Consider the following 12958-nt stretch of genomic DNA (forward strand, 5'->3'; position numbering starts at 1 on the left):
AATTCTTGTTGGATTTATGTCTTTACTTTGAACATTTAGCTCAAAATTCTGTAAGTCATTTGAATTTCAAGTTGTAGATAAACTATTTGATGAATTAAGCCAAAACAAGATAAAGGTGCTGATCCTGAAAACAATTTCATTATACTTAAATAATCATTCCAGTGGATAACATGAATTCATCCAGACAAATCAGTGTAGTTAACTCAGCTAATTTACCTGCTTGCTGAATTACATTCTCTGAAATACAAGCCAGTTCTGCGAACCAGCATTGACCGGACTGACAGTCTAAGTGAGAAAGTTTCGTAGTTACTCACTAAAGTAATTCTTAAAAGAAATCCACTTAGAACTGAATGAAATTAATTAAGTTGATGTAAATTACTAATTTTCATTCATTTATTAGTTACATTTCCAAACCTTCTAATTTTATTACTGGCTGTCAGAACAAACTCTCAGCCTAAATAAAATAAATAATTGTTAAAATCATAAAGTTTATAGTGAAATAGTTTTAATAAAACTTTTTTTTCATGGTACAGAACTCTCTTTCATGCCATTTAATATATAAAGTAATTGTTATTTTAGCTCATTCTAACAACATCACCTTGCCAACTCAATAAAAGAACACCCTGACAACCAAATTTATATCTTTGTTCTCTTTTGTGAATTTAGAGTTTTAAAGATTTCATCTTTGATACGATCGCTTTGTAATACATTTTCACCACGTTTTCACTTATACTTCATTTTATTCAGTTGTTCTTCATTTTTTATTGATTTAATTCAGAAATGCAGTTTAATTCATGATTTTTTTATTAAGTCAGGTCTGCTTCAGCAAATCCATGACATGCTATAGTTCAAGTGACAAAGTGAATTAAATGTATGTCAGTGAGAGGGTTTGAATCAAGTTAGTTGAGTCAACAAAAGAGAATGCAAGTGCCTAACATGTGCCTTATGGATTCTCTTTGAAACACTTAACAGTATTGTAGAACTCTGTGTTAAAAGATGAAAGAATAATATAATACCGCACGTCTCATTATTGCAAATTCCTGCTGTAGAACTGTCAGAGAATGCTGATTGACCTTGGATAATCATACCTTGTGGCATGCCTTCTTTACAAAAGTACTCTGAATAACCTATTTATTAAGCATACTTGTCTAGCTGGCCCCCAATTTGCCCTCAAACAGCCTCAGATTTTTAGATCATGCAGTACAGGCATAATAGTCAATGTCTACCCCAGTGTATTCGTTAGTACTCCACATTATTCATACAATTACATCCCACAGATGCTAGACTGGATTAAGATCTAGTGCAGAGGGAGGCTAAGTTTTTCTTGCCTTGTAGATTAGAGCAGTGGTTCTCAACCTGTGGGGCAGGCCCCCCTAGGGGGGCGCGAAGATGTGAAAAAAAGAAAACAAGAATCGAAAATATGAAAAATAGATCTATTGAAACCAAAACAAATTAACTTAAACTACATTTTGATTCTAGAAAAATAAATATAGAGTTAGATAAATGTCGATAAAAGTTAAGTAGGTATAATAAAAGATTCACCTATTATATATCATTAATTAAAAAAGAACAAATTGGTATTAGTGGGCTCCTTTCAAAAAAACGTTAAGGGGGTGCGATTAAAACTGTTATGAAAACTCGGGACGCAAATACTTAAAGGTTGAGAAACGCTGGATTAGAGCATTATCATGCTAAAAATCACTGGTAGGCAAACTCATACCATAAAAGTGTATTCCTGATCAGTAATAATTTTAATATATCCTGTGCTATTCAATCTTTTCTCTTCTTATATCAAGGTTATGTTCAAGAGACAAAATTGGTTCTGCAAAGACATATCCAAACTACATCCAACACTCATCTATGGCTGTTACAGGCCACAGGACTACTTCTAGATTGATGTTTTTGAGTAATGAACCATTCTTGTATATTTTTCAATTCCAAAATGACAGAAAATTATTTGTTGTGAGCTCCACTGGTGCAGAAACATACAGCAACACCACAGTATATGGTTCAACAGCAATTAAAGACAACTGCATTGGTATCAAAAATAAGCACATGGATACATAGCTGATATATACTGTACATGTAACTCATTAATGGTCACTAAAATGTAATCAATAGTGCAGACAGATAGGTAATGTAAATGCTTGCATAATGGAATCTTGGACACAAGTTAACAGTTTAATATCCCGCTTGTAAAAAGTGTTACAAGTCTGGTGCTACTGAACAACGCAAGAAGAACACTTTGTGTATATTCTTATCGGTGCAAATTTCATGTAAGGATGATTCATTGGCACTTCAAACAGCTGTGCACATACAGCATATACAGTATGTTGTTTTAACTGATTGAACAGTTATTTACATAGAAGGATGGGCAAACTTAACATGGTGGCCACTTACAATATTACACCTTTTGGCAATTAAAACAAAAAATGGGGCTCCTTTGGTCATAGCATTCACATTACACCTTCTCTTCTTGTCAGTGTTTTATACTTTTATCTGTTGTCAGAACTTTTGCAAGCTTTATCTGGAGCCATATCTGTTCTCAAAGATTAATGATATAATTTGATTTACATGTATTTATCTGATGGTTGTGTTATGTTTGATTATCTTGTTTATGCTTAATTTGTCGAGGTGAGTGCTTGCTTTATTTTTGTGGTTGTAATGAAAAGTGCTACAAAGGTAGACATAATCAGGCAATACCTCTCAGGAACAAACTTACTAAAATGAAGAGTAACAAGGGAGTAGAGGCTGTCCTCAGAGCATTGGGTGCAAAACAAGATCCAGTTCTGGACAAGGCACCTGTCTATCACACTATGTAAACTAGGGATCAATTAAATGAATGGGAATTTTTTATAGTAACTTTAAGAATAAGTATTCAATCAAAAGCATTCAAAAAGACATTTTATTAGTAAGTTGATTAAATGCTAAGAGAGAATCAGGTAAAGGAAACAGAGTGCAAACCTGACAGTTACTTAAATTTCAAATGTGTCTTTTTAGTCTTATCAATATTACAATTCAGAGTGGCTTTGTGGATGAATTAACTACAGTTGTTTATATATAAGAATAAATCTGATCATTTAGAAAATTAATCCTAATAAAACCTCACTAAAAAGAAAGAAAGCAATGAAAAATTAAAAATGAAGAGAGAAAAAGTAGCAAGTACGGGCATTTGGAAGAGAAATAAAATGGCTGAATGGAAATGGGTCTGCTATATTTCTTTTATCAAAAGCAGCAAAACTTCAACTTGTAAAACTTACACATTTTTTTTTTTACATGTGAATTCTGTTTCACTTGTGTCTCATCCAGGGTTGCTTTCTGCATTACGTTTACTACTGGAATAAACTCCAGCCCTCAATAACCTTGTACTTGGATTAGATTATGTGAGTTTCTAAATTGATGCATGGATAAATTTCAACTTCAGACTTTTTAATTTTTTAATAATTCTTACAGTATGCAGGGACTGTTTTCTTTGGTGCCAGATGCTGATTGTCAAACACATACACTAGAAGTGATGTTAGTGTGTGTTGCTAGAAGTATGACAAGTTATGATTAGTGTTATCTCTAAGCAATTGGATATTTAACGTGTCAGCTTCTTCCACACAGGTAACTATAAAGTTTTATTTTTTAGGTTTTTTAATTGAGTATGGCTGACTTATATTAAAATAATAAATTAATTATAAATGAAACACATGTTCCATTTTCCTATTTAAATTTTGGCAAAAGGCTTATAAGTCAAAGAATGTTAAAACGTTCAGAATGTGAGCTTCACACTTACTGGATCTGAACTGAATATTTAAATAATGAACAGGCAGGGTTAACAAATATATTTTTGATAAGAAACATTTAAAATTCTTAGACACCTTAAGATCACACTTAGAAAAGTCATTATCTGCATATTTAAGTTAAATTTACATATGAAAGTTCAACAGCAGTTAAATTAGTGTCATTTGCATGTGTATAAACTGTAAGTGTTTTATATCCAGAAGTTAAGGAGGGTATACTGTTTTTCTTCCTGAATTTTTATGGGTTTAAAATATTTACATCTGATTAAGCCACAAATGGCCCTGAATTCACAGCTCTATTATAGACAGCTAAATACCAGAAAACACATCTATGAAGGTTGCCCAGAATGTTTTGAAAGATTTTTTTATTACAACTAATTTCTTATAATAAATGTTTAAAGATACTCATGAGTGTACTCCATTTATTTCCTGCACTTCTTGTTTTTCTATATACTCTCGGATAACTTTGACAGACTTGGTGTCAATAAGAAACGAAGAGCACAAATCCTCTTCTTGAGCCAGTTTTACACTTCTTTAATAGTCTCATCATCAATACCAATGGATGGGATCACTGAGGGCCCCTAAGAGGCAGAAATCGAAGGCAGCAAGATTGGGGCTATAGGGAAGATGGAGAAGAACAGTCCACTTGAGTTTTGTGACTTCTTCCATTGTTGTGAGTGGTTGTGTGTTGTTATATTAATGGACGATTTTACCAACATTATGAATACATAAATCTGAGTTAACACTTTCACCACGTCTACCAAAATTATCACTTTTATACCCCAAAAACACAGTGACCATGCTTTTTTCTGCTGAAGGAATAACCTTAACCTACTTCTTCCAAGAAGAAATAGGATGATACCACTGCAATGACTGTCTTTTCATTTCCGGTTGAACATGAGGGATCAATGTTCCATTCCTACAGATGATCACAAAAAAGCTTTAATTCTAAGCCTTATAACAGGACAGCAATTAAACTTCCTGGGACCCAATATGCAGAAAATTTTGATTACCCTTAGACACCAATAATTTTGTTCTCACAACAATTTGGGACTGAGTGCAAAAATTCCAGTTACAATCAGTAAATCGATTTGCATGAGTTCATCAGTATTTTGAAGCCATAGTCAAATGACTATACATATCTGTGAAGCCCAATGACAAACTGTAATTTTAATATTTACATTTTCTGTTAATTCTAAATGAAGCATTAAAAGGATATGCAAAAATGTTTAGGGCATTTTTATATTACTAATGGGATAATTAATGGTTTTTGAAATGTGAAATTAGTTTGTTTCATTTTTGAATTTTTTTACATGTGAATTTCTCATTGTTAATTTTTCTAATTGATAATTTAACAATGGCATTTTTTTCTTGATGTAATATGGTCATTGCCATTGTGATTGTCCAGTTTGGAATTGGTAAAGCACTCGACAGGAAGTGTCAGGCAAGAGAGATTGAGGCACACGAAGGGAAGACAAGGCATAGGAAGGACGCTGAGAGTCGCCTTCAAAGACAGGAAGTATTTACAAGAAATCAAATGATGTTTTCACAGTAGGTAAAAGCAGACAGGAGGCGAGAAAGGAAATTGAAATGACAGCATCTGAGAAGCAGGATTCACGTGAACACACTCAAGAGAGGTTTAGACACACATGAATACTGAGAAATAGAGTATGAGGAACACTAAAAGTACACATAGGGCAAGAGATATCAAATCACAATTATTATAAAATTTATGCTATTACCTGTCATTGAAAAGATATTTCAAATATCAAATAGTTTCAACTTTATTCTATTATCTGTCTTAGACAGATAACGTGAATAGTGACACTATAAACACCAGTAATGTTGTTGGTATTCATAACCATTGACAAGTAAAATAAAATATTCATTGTTGAGCTGTATATTGAACAAGCTGTCATAGTGCCACAGTGATTATTGCTGCAGCTTAACAGCTCCAGCAGACTGAAACGCTGGCCCAGTCAGTGTGGTGTTTGTTAGTATTTTCTAGATTAATCTGTTTTCTTCCCACACACACACATTGCAAATTGCTTTGGATCCTGCCTTGTATATAGTACTGCTAGTATAAGCTCTGGTTCCACTAATACTAAAGTGGATTAAACAGATTAAATATTAGATGGTTGGAAGGGGTTTAGTAAAAGAAAATGTTAATAGGATTAATAGGACACCTTTTTAGCTTTAAAGAATGATCTTTAAGTTTCAAAACAACAAAACTTCCATTCATTTAGCACAAAGCTAACCATTTTAAAAGGAGCTACACAACTGTGCAGTACAGACATAAATTACCTTTCCATTACATTAGTTAAACAATTATAGTGCAGCTATACGGTCAACAAAAGATGCCATGTAATGCTCATGGTCGTTCATCTATAATGCATAGAATGCCTTGTTTTCAGTGTTGCTTAACACATGTAATAGTCATAATGAACTACTATTTTAGAACTGAATACATTACCTTGGTGTTTGTTTGGTATTTAGTCCTGTGGGTCACTGTAAAATATTCATATTCATAATAAAATTATCATTCTCTTAATAAACTTGACATTCTTTAAGAATGTTCATTCATGTATTATTACAAATAGATGTGAAGTATAAATGTAATATTATCATCAATTATAAAAAAGAAAAATAAGTCACGATAAGCAACATAGAAAATATATTACTTTTAAATAAAGAACACCTTCACTTTAAATTGGATATATTAAACAAAGCTTTGATATCAATTTAAAATTAATCTATATCCGTCGTGAAATCATTAACAAATTATTGAAACAAAACTTGTGATATGATGACAAACTTGTCAATGCTAAATACGTAATTGGAAATAAAAAAAAATTAGTGTATATTCTCTTCCTACTAAGGACCCATAGACAACTGTACTCCTTGACTTATTTTCCAGCTTTTGCACACTTGACTCACTGCCATTTCAAGTAGCTTTCAGCTGGATTTCTGTGTGGCAACAAGAGAACCCCCTTGGTCTGGACTGATTATTCACTTCACTGGAGCTGAAGACTGGTTATACACTAGCTAATTTATGAAAATTCAATGCACAGCATATTTTAATGTCTTGCCCTTCATATTCAGAAAAGCAAACGTATTTCATATACCTCAGTACTTCTCTTGGGATCTCTAAAAAATAGGTATCTAAGGGAAGTGGTACTTTTAAAATGAGACTTTGAATGTTAATGACTCAGGACATGAGAAACAGACATCTATTCGCTTGACTGTGGCAGCCTGATTCGTAATTAAGGTTACAATAACATTTGAAATGAGAGCCGTGAGTTCTGGTTATCGGGGCTTGGTGGCATGAACATCATATTACATTGAAGCATAACTGATGACAAGAAAGTAATCCTTAAAGAGGTTTATAGTCCAGCCATTGAGGAGACAGGACTACAGTCTTTTTTTGCCATATGACCTGGTCATTTTCCTTCTTGTAGCTCTGTGCTTTGGATTACATATGGAGATGAGCAGTAGACTATGTACCCTTTAGCTGTTTTAATATAGTATTTGCAGACCATTTTGTTATAGACAATGCTGTGACCTGTAAGTTCAGCCATTATTACTAACCTCAGCACCTAAACAGATTTTTATTTGTATATAGCTTGAAGGTGGATGAATTTAGGCTTTATAAAATTAAAAGCAAAAATTGTTGAAAAAATATGAGTTTGAATGTTTGTAATAAGAAGAATCATTTTTACTGGATGCCTGTATAGCCTATGTCACAGCAAATATTTTAAAAAGTCAAGCTAACTTACTAAAGATATTGAGGATTTGCAAAGAAACTAAATCAGCTGTTACCCACCAACCAATTCATTTTAACATCTTAATTTTTGTCATGGCACTAATAATATAAGTAATATGCCATAAACAGAACACACTCTCCTTAGGTTCAAATTGATTTCTATGAGATGATTATTTGCCACACATACCAAGCATGCTACCTTTGCCATATAGTAAACTATCTCTGCATTAGCCTTCCAAAGGATTATAGATAAAGATCTAGGATGAAAAGTTTCCCTAGAGTTAATGAGCCAAATGATGAACCAAAACATAATGACACTCTCATATGAAGCAAAAGACAATGACTATCTCTTAACAAATACACAGAAGACATGGGGACGTAAGAAGACATGAGTGATTTTGATGAAGGTCTTGTTATAGCCAGACAGCTGGGTCAGAACATTTCGGAAATAGCAAAGCTTGTAGTGTGCTCATGGTCAGTCATAGTGAGTACCTAATGACAGTGATCTGAGAGTGGAGACAACCACAAACCACTGATAGAGTATTCTGCAGCCAAGACTCATCAATGCAAGAGGTCAATAAAGGTTATCCCATCTGGTACAAAACAAAAGATGAGCAACTGTCGCACAAGTTGCAGATAATTTTAATGATAGTTACAGCAGTAATGTGTCAGGGCATCAAACCCTCCTGTGTATGGGAGTGCATAGTCACAGGCCAGTCAGAGTGCTCATATTAACCCATATCCATTGCTGAAAAAGTGCCTACAATCAGCACACCAGAATTAAAACTGGAACTTGGATCAATGGAAAAAGGTTGCCTGGTCCGATGAATCCCATTTTTTTGTTGTATCATGTGCTGGAACAACAAGTCCGATCCATGGAGGCTACAGCTTACAGAATTTAGAAGTTTTGCTGCTAACATACTGGTGCCACATACCACAGGACACCTTCAGAGGTTTTGGGGGGTCCAGGCCTCAGTAGATTTGCTGGCACATGGAGGGGCAACAGCATATTAAGCAGGCTGTCATAATGTCATAATGTTTTGGCTCATCAGTGTGTACTGTATATATAAAAAGGTGTTCTTTGTTAAACACAGTTAATCCACTGATAGTCAATAGATACCATTTGTGAAAATGTGATATGCTGTCTGCCAAACTCAAAAATGACAGATTGTTGCATACACCTGGCAACATGCACTGGCAGCCCAGCTGACTATAGTTGCCATGTATGTTGTCCCACCTTAATCCAGGCCAACCTCCTAATCTTTGACTATCAATTAATAATAAGCATTGCAGTTTACTTTATGTCCAAATAATTCTATTCAGTTACACTTACTTTATCGATCAAATAGTTGTTCTTTACTTTTTGCATTTATTACCTTCTTCGCATTCTCTCATTTCATTTCTGAACTGTAAACCTTCATCACCCATCTATCTGTCTTTCTGTCTAAAACATCAACACAACACACCTCAATGTGAAATTTATTTTTGTTTATCTGTTTTAATTTTTTTTATTTCAGAATTGCTTGTTTTTTTCTTTTTTTCTGAAAAGGTTGATAATTTTATAATCTTCTCTGTCTAATTTCCCTACTTGAAACAGAAGCATAGTGATGGAAATATTTTAACTTATTAGTTTTAAAAACAAAATGACTAAATAATGTGTAGAAACTTGTGGTATTTGAATCTTTTATTTACAATTTTCTTTTCCCTTTTACTAGATTGTTATTGGTGTATTAGTAGTTTCAAATGCTTCAAACCTGAGTAAATTAAAATGCCATTCAAATTATTTTTAAAATAGCATTACGCATTAACGATTACGCTTGAAAATGTTTTTTTTCTTTGAATTGTCAATGAAGACAAGAAAGACAGTTAAGAAAGATGATAGCAAATAACATTTGATATAACCTTGGATAGGTCAACAGATGTCAAAGTGTAAGTGTATAAAACATAAGGAATGAAGTAGCTGTGAAATTTCCACAGACTTACTTTCATTATCACCTTATTGTATAACAGAAATACAGAATTCTCAGTTGTAAATCATGCATGAGTAATTGCAAAAAACCTTTCACAGGTCTTTGGAAGATAAAGTTGCTGAAGTTCAGAGAGAAAAAGCAAATGGTAAATATAATAATGTGTTTTTTGTTTATAAGCTTTAATCAAATTGTTCCCCCAAATTAATTGCTATGATAGAAACTTCATCCTAAGTTGATTAATACATGATAACTACAATAACCATAAAAATAACAAATCCAGTAAATATATCGTTTTTTGGTGAGTGCTGCCATATTTTACTTTACATGCAATAAACCTGTGAATAAAGGGAATAAAAGTGAAGAATAAGATAATAGGGTTGAATTTCAATATGTGTGGATAGATAGATAGATAGATAGATAGATAGATAGATAGATAGATAGATAGATAGATAGATAGATAGATAGATAGATAGATAGATAGATAGACATTTTCTGTATTTATTTATAAAATTCCAGATTAATTTCAAAGACTAAAATAATCTTAACTGTGTGTGTTTTAGAGTCTGAATACATGGAAATACGTGTTTGGGAAATTCTAAAAGATTTTATTAGTCAGAAAACTTACCATTATGCTTTGTTTTATGCTATTGTCTTTTATGAGGGAAAAGGCTATTGCTTTTTAAGATATTCTTCATATTTTAGAAATATATGAATTGAAAAAGTATATCTGCTCAACCTACATATGGAAACAACAGCAACCTAAAGCATTTGTGAGGCACATATTTCAGAAGACTGGAACAAAAATATTTTACTCTGGCCTCCCTTAAAACAAGACAAAAGAAATTTCAGTTTTTTGAAAAGTGTCAACTTTCATGAAGCAAGTTAACATGCAGAAACAAACTGTCTGTTGTGGCAGTGATATATTCTGCCAGAGCCTGCCAAGCAGACAAGCCTCATAAAACTCCTTCAAGATTTCTTAGAAGTCGAATGTAGTCAAAGGCAGATACATGACTGAAGCTAACACCTGCTGTACACAAACACCTTAGGGGACAAAATGTAAACAACACCTCAAAAGACTCATGGAACACTTTCCTATTTTGAGAATATTTACCTATATCGAAAATCTCAAGAGTAAGACAAATATCTGACAACATTATCATCTCTGACAGTCTCTTTGTATTGTCATGTGAGGAGCGTTTGTAGTGACTTTCAAAAACTTCATCTGAATTCCATTCAAAACCTGTACAAATGTGCCCACCATATGACAGGCAGACAGAAAGACTAAAGGTCTCTTTTCCACAAAGAGTGATTCTGGGGAAGCTGACAGCATAATGATTGTTAAAACATTGTATTATTTTGAAGTATAACATGAGATGTAATTAAGACAGCAAGGAATGCCTGACAAAGGAATATTTTCAAATTCATAATGCAAAATCCTGCACAAACATATGCTATGGTAATTTTCCACTTTGTTCAAATTGTGCATCTTACTGGCTAGTAAATATGAAACTTTCACAAATGGGCTTTCTTTACCATATTGGTAATAATAAAGCTCACTCTTTATTAAGTCACTGAAATGGTATGGTGGTTACCTCTATCTTCTCAGCACCTTACTAGCTATTCCATATTTCTCCGAGTTTACTCTGTAGATTTAGTTTCTTGTGTCACATTTTAATGAAAATGTATGAATTCTTACCTAATTATCCACATTTAGATTTGGGAAACAAACTTTGTGAAGAAGCATTGCTGCCTTCCAAATAGGCATGTCCTCTATTTCACATACAAAAATGTGGAATTTCCTCTTTATAGTACTATCATTATTAGTTGTACTATATTATAAATATCTAAACAGGTAGAATACTCTGCGGTGGGCTGGCGCCCTGCCCGGTGTTTGTTTCCTGCCTTGCGCCCTGTGTTGGCTGGGATTGGCTCCAGCAGATCCCCGTGACCATGTAGTTAGGATATAGCGGGTTGGATAATGGATGGATGGATGGTAGAATACTTAGTATTCATTTTTAAATGCAGTTACGATGACAGGTGACCATTTATCAAATTTTGGAATTTTAAACGCACAAGATATTTGCCATTCATTTTTACATTATACAGTAAATTTAATAAAATAATTTAATATACAACTATTTGAATATTGTTTACTCTGTGAAATGTGTAGCTTTTTTCTTCTATTAAACCTCAAAATAATTCATTTACATTTATAGTAACAAATTATTTCTGTCTTACTGTTGAACCCATCCATCATTTCTTAACCTCCTCAAGCTTGAATCAAGTGTAGATAAAGTGCCAGTCCATTCCAGGGCACACTTGTGCACACACTGATAATACATTAGTTTAAAGTTACCAATTAATATTACATGTATGTCTTGGGGATATGTTCTCAAACGGTAACCAGGCCAGGTTACTGTTGCTAACCAGTGAACCACTTTGAAACCCTTGCGCTGTGGCTTGGCTAATGTGACTTCAACTTTGTTGCTTTTATTTTCTCAAAAACTTTCTGTACTGTATATCTACGGTACATTATGAGGCTATTTCAGTAGGGATATTTCCATTCATAATAGAAACTCTTGGATAAAATAAAAAATAGTCTCATTTTTGATATTGTCTTGTTCCAGAATATCCATCCATCCATCCATTTTCCAACCCGCTGAATCCGAATACAGGGTCATGGGGGTCTGCTGGAGCCAATCCAGGGCACAAGGCAGGAACCAATCCAGGGCAGGGTGCCAACCTACCGCAGGACACACACAAACACACCCACACTAGGGCCAATTTAGAATCGCCAATCCACCTAACCTGCATGTCTTTGGACTGTGGGAGGAAACCCACGCAGACATGGGGAGAACATGCAAACTCCACACAGGGAGGACCCGGGAAGCGAACCCAGGTCCCCCAACTGCGAGGCAGCAGCGCTACCCACTGTGCCACCATGCCGCCCTGTTCCAGAATATGATTGTATAAATCTGTACTCTCTCTGCACTCTCTGTACTTTGTTCTTTCTATGCATTTTAATGTCAAGGATTTTATAGTCTCTTTCTTAATAACTTTGAAAAAATGGTTTGGTTTAGAAAATGGTTAAATCTATGTGTGATGTATGATGTAACAGATTCAATGTTTATATTGCACATTTTGATACATGAAAGTAGCCCATTTTGCTTTACAATAATAATAGCTAGAACAATACAGTTACAGAAAATAAAATAAAAAAGAAAAGAACAATTATTTATAAAAGGTCTTTTTAGACAGTAAAAATTAGAAAGTAAATGTCCAGCTTAATAAACAAATGTTAAGATCAGGTGGCCTTGTTGGATCTTGGAGTCAAAGCAAAAACTCCAGGCTGGGAGGATGCCAGAAAAAATAAATCTCTAAACTATATAACCACCTAAAAGTCAAACACTTCTGACATAGAGGAATACCAGAATCTACAG

The 12958-nt window shown here is 33.8% G+C and overlaps 1 protein-coding gene across 12 annotated transcripts in view; it reads left to right on the top strand.

Annotated features, from left to right (window-relative positions):
* The window catches only part of LOC114654283 (myocyte-specific enhancer factor 2C), a 187273-nt gene that overhangs the window by 27073 nt on the left and 147242 nt on the right, over window positions 1-12958 (top strand). Inside the window, exon 1 of one of the 12 annotated variants that reach the window (XM_028804731.2) lies at window positions 9643-9663. The exons of the other annotated variants lie outside the window; for them this stretch is intronic. The gene's annotated coding sequence lies outside the window, so the exon portion shown is untranslated. Of the gene's footprint in view, window positions 1-9642; window positions 9664-12958 lie in introns of those variants that run through there. 12 annotated transcript variants of the gene reach the window in all.

Source organism: Erpetoichthys calabaricus, chromosome 7 (assembly GCF_900747795.2).
Source record: "Erpetoichthys calabaricus chromosome 7, fErpCal1.3, whole genome shotgun sequence".
In the NCBI taxonomy this organism is placed as follows: domain Eukaryota; kingdom Metazoa; phylum Chordata; class Cladistia; order Polypteriformes; family Polypteridae; genus Erpetoichthys; species Erpetoichthys calabaricus.